This window comes from Lepeophtheirus salmonis, chromosome 4, assembly GCF_016086655.4.
Source record: "Lepeophtheirus salmonis chromosome 4, UVic_Lsal_1.4, whole genome shotgun sequence".
NCBI lineage: Eukaryota > Metazoa > Arthropoda > Copepoda > Siphonostomatoida > Caligidae > Lepeophtheirus > Lepeophtheirus salmonis.
Window position 1 is genome coordinate 16,400,936 of NC_052134.2, and position 4,707 is coordinate 16,405,642.

The following is a 4,707-nucleotide window of genomic DNA, read 5'->3' on the forward strand; positions in this document are numbered from 1 at the left end:
CAAATGTACTTGCTGAAATGTCCTATTAAAACCTCTTAGGAAAATTAATGATATTAATTTATGTCAATGAAGGAAAAATATATACATAGATAACCACCACGTTTATAAAATTACTTATGTTTGTAGTTGCTGGCCATCTCCATTCCTATTGTTATTCATATTTTAAGAGAAGGTAATTGATATATCAAGTTTCGTATATATATATAAATGCAAGTAACATACCCTTTTTAATTGACCTATAAGAAGATTTTTTTATTTATCCTTACATATTAGGTAAAGATGTAAAACAATCCCCCCTTGTTTGACTTATTCTCAATAAGAAAACTCAGTCTATTAGAACAGGTTTCTTTTTAGCAAATATGTACTTACATAGAGCTGTAAATCCGGAGTACCTTCTTTATATAAAGGAATGATATAACACATTGGCTGAATGGTTCTGGTATTCACACAAATATGGAGCTATAAATTATGAAAAGAAAAAAAAATAGTTGAGTGACGTCATCAAGTAGCAAATTTTATCAGTTTTAGAACTGATAACCAGAACTGGACGGGACGGGACTGGCACAACACTAACAACGAGTATGTGTGCTCATGAATGACGGAAAGTAACGCTGATGAGCTTTCCGGGAGTTATCAGGGTAAGTTCTGGTTGGACTCAAGGCGGGTTGCCACATTTATCAAGATTTTACAAATAAATTTTGGATGCACAGTTAATCATATGCTTGCAAAATGTATTTTTCTCTCCTCTAATCAAGACTCATTTTTAGTCACAGAACCTCTTGATTTTGAAATGAAGAATTGTAGAGGTTTGAAGATTATTTTATGAAAGTCCTTAAAATGCATAGTCTATTGGTCCTTTCCAACCTTATACACGTATATTTACAATATCTCGATAGATGTGGTAACCCACCTTCAAAGTAGAGTAGAGGATCGATAATTCAGTAATTTGTATACATATATGCCCTTTCTAGATACGGAGTAGGACTGCTTTTAATTTCCTTTCTCGTAAAAGCTGCATGTAGCTGATCTAATCAAAAGTCAAAGCGGCTAAGATTTTCTCCTTTTAAACATTCTTGTAGTTGTCTGGATTATCAAGTAAGTTTTAATTTTGCTTTTTACATACCGAAAATACATAATTCACAACGCCATACATACATACATAGTAAAAAATAATATATATACGTACATAAATAACAAATAAGTAAAATTAATTTAAAATCCTTATTTAATGTAATTAATTATCAGACGGAAAGTAAGAAAGAAATAGGGAATGAAGAGAGTTTTATTTATTTATAATGTGTGTCATTTCGTTTTTTGTCAGCACGTTTTCTAACTGAGAAAGAGGGACAAAGGAGGCATCGTAAAATAAAAGAGGAGTGACATTCATTATTCCAAGCGTTTAGTGCAATATATAAACTAACTGGATTTTCATTGATAGAAGGAGTAAAAGAGGGAGAATGGGCATGGGAACATGAAGAGTTGTACATATATTAGGATGTTCCGAGGCGTAGAAAGTATTTTCTTCATTAGGGTGTCACTTAAGTCCTTGAAAGTTAAAGGAATATTACAATTAATTCTCCAAAATTAATTCAGCCATTTATAAATCTTTTGCTCCAACATGGGAAGTAAATAGTGAAGTCAATCACACTAACTAACCACCTCCAGAATCAATAACAGGCTCCCACCTGGCCCGGAGCCTGGTACATACCATGTTAATTAACTGTTTGTCCAAGTTGGTCACTTCCTCGATAACGGAAGCCGCATAGGAGTCCACAGTGTCATCTCCACGTTTCATTAAAGTCTGTCAGAGTTCAATAAACGTTGAGATCCGGTGAGCTAGGATGTCATGAGTCTATTCCTTTTAATCGTGTATTTCATATAATTTATTATCAGGTATTAGTTCAAAACGATCAAGAGTCTTCCTTGAAGGTGTTCTTTACACATCAAACTCATTGAAATCCTTGGTAACATCCTGAACAGTTGATTTGGGCAGCATTGTAAACTTTTTAGGTAGATATTTTTTAACCACATACTTTTTCAACTGGGATCTATCAAAAACTGAATTTGACCTTGTTTGTGGTCTAAGTTTTATTCAAGATAAAGAGTGTAAAATTAAATAGTGTTATCTATATTAATAAAGCAAGTTTTTTTCTGTCTGTCTATTTCATGGATTGTCAGAATAGAACTCCGTTTAACAACAAGCTTATATTAAAAAAGAAAAAAAGTGAAGTACACAATAGGTAAATTTTTGGTGGAGCATCGGGAAAAGTAAAGCTATGCATCACTGTCCCATGGACTCTTCCTTATTGCCCGTATCGTTTTTAAGGAAGATATTTAGTTAATTAAGGGAATAAGGCACATATGCAATGGGGAAAAGATGGTTTTTTTTTGCTTTATCCCCTGATTGGCTAATTGTTACTCTGCCATATCATTTGATTGGCTAACAAATTTTGAATTATGGGAAATAAAACCGAAAGAAAAAAAGGAAAATATATTCGTTTAACTTCTTTGATTTGCAAGTGCATTTTCGTAACTGAAATGTCCCCAAAAGGTTTAGGGATTAAATTAAAGATTCTTACATCTCTTGTTGAGGAATCACAAGTAAGTCGGGAGTTCTACATGAAGGAAAGAAATAAGTTGTGGAATATAATAGACTTTTGCTAGAGTCCTATTTTTGTAACTAATTAATTTAGTTATAAAAATAGAAAGAACAGAACTATGTGAGAATTATAATTTTAAATGCTTCTTTCAGATTAGCATAGAATATTTTACACATTTGATCCAAGTGATCCTCTAGTAGAGGATTTTTCTGCCCAAATCCTTGCTGCTGGACAAGGCAATGTGAATGTGGTGACTGGAATTGATTCCGAAACTAGTTTGCAACAGCTAGGTCAAGCTCAGGAATTATATGTCTAATCTGATGCTACAGGTATTAAAAACTACTGATTCACAAAAAAATAAAAAGAATATTAGAGCATGGCACTTTGCTTAATAATTGTAATAGAATTCCCCTTCATATAAATGGTAGCCGTAGATAAATTTATTTAACATATTTTCAGGTCTTTCGAATTAATTGCCTAGTTACAAATTATTACAAATTTTCATTATTTAATGACAGATTCACAACAATCACAGCAGTCATCAGACTTTTAGTTCAGTGCCTAGGAAACTAAAGAAAACGAATATAGAACTTCCCAATTCAAATTTTGAAACTCCTGAACAAGAAAGATCAATAATTAATAAATTTGATGGACCTTTGAAAAATGAACTTGGATTGAAAATCTACAGGAAGTGGAGCAGGCTGTAGAATTTACTATGAATGAGAATATTGGGCAGGTCATCAACAACGAAGGAAGTCTGCAAAAACAAATTAAACGTGATTCTAACTGGTAAAAAAACAGATTTCTTATGTATTTTTTAAAATATTTATCCATATATTTTTCAAAATATAGGTGCTGACAGATATATCACACAGTCGTAGGAGACAAGTAGGAGTACGAAGCAAAATGGATAAAGTCCATCCATAATGAGAAAATGAGTACTGCAAATAATTAAAATCAATTAACTAAGGTATTACAGAAGAGGAAAAATCATTCCAGAAGAAAGACTGGGAGGAAGAGCTAAAACAGCTAAATCAAAAACAGTGGCTGCTTTAATAGAAATTAAAATTTTAAACTTCAAGAAAAAAGCTGATAAATATGAAATGCCAAAAATTGCATTACAAAAGAAACTGGCCGAGTCCCGATACAAAAATATTTTATAAAATATTTATGCTAATTTTAATATACTTTTTTTTTTAATTGGCTTGTAAATTGAATAAATTCAGTCTTTCGAAAAAGTTATTTTTATTTTGTTATGCATTATTTGAAAGAGGCTGTTACGACAACACAAGTAAATAGATGCTAAAATAATAAAAACGGCAGTAAAATGAATTTAATTGTATTTGAATACAAAGATCAAAAAAACTTATTTAAAATAAAATCACGAACTGCAAATTGATTTTTGGATGTCCTTCCTGAAATGAAGGCTGAATTAACTTCATTCATATCCAATATTTCCAAATAAAAGTTTAAAACCTCTTCAGTTACTCGAGCAGAAAGGGTAGGTTAATTTCTTCTCTGAAATTAATAAAAAGATTGTTCTAGAACAATTGTTCTTCCTGTAATTTCTATAACATTTTCCAGTTAAATCGTTTTTTGAGGACACCAAATGTCTTTTCAAATTTGATTTTTCTTGAGAGCCTTGTGGAAAGCAATTGCCTTTTTGCTTTTTTGCAACATCTTCAATTTTATCAATTTGTGTTTTCCGAACAACTATTAAAAGAGTGTCACAGCATGCAAATACTTCATTACTAATCAAGAAAAGGGGCTCTTCTTTCGAAAATATCTCTTCTAAAATATTCTTCAGTCTACTTTCATTAAATATCTTCGAGTCATGAGCACTACCTGCATGCCTACTTGAGAAATATCGGATTATTTTTCTGTGATCACAAACGATAACACAATTCATTGAATAATAATGTTTGTGGTTGAAGAACCGCTCAGAAATAGGTGACTTTATCTGTGGTCTTTTAATATGAATGTGAGTGGCATCTACTATACTACAAGTTCCTGGTATACCTGCATTTAAAAATAACTCTTGGACAACACTTAGAAATTTGAGAAATTCAGATACTCTTTTTGAGAGGAGCTTTGCTACTTCATTTTG

At 31.7% G+C, this 4,707-nt stretch overlaps 1 long non-coding RNA gene across 1 annotated transcript; it reads left to right on the plus strand.

Annotated features, from left to right (window-relative positions):
* Positions 1–660: 660 nt before the first annotated feature.
* Positions 661–3,638, plus strand: LOC121116922 (uncharacterized). Its single transcript, XR_011779680.1, has 3 exons — positions 661–1,095; positions 1,322–2,929; positions 3,119–3,638. It is a non-coding gene; the product is annotated as an uncharacterized lncRNA (long non-coding RNA).
* Positions 3,639–4,707: the final 1,069 nt, after the last annotated feature.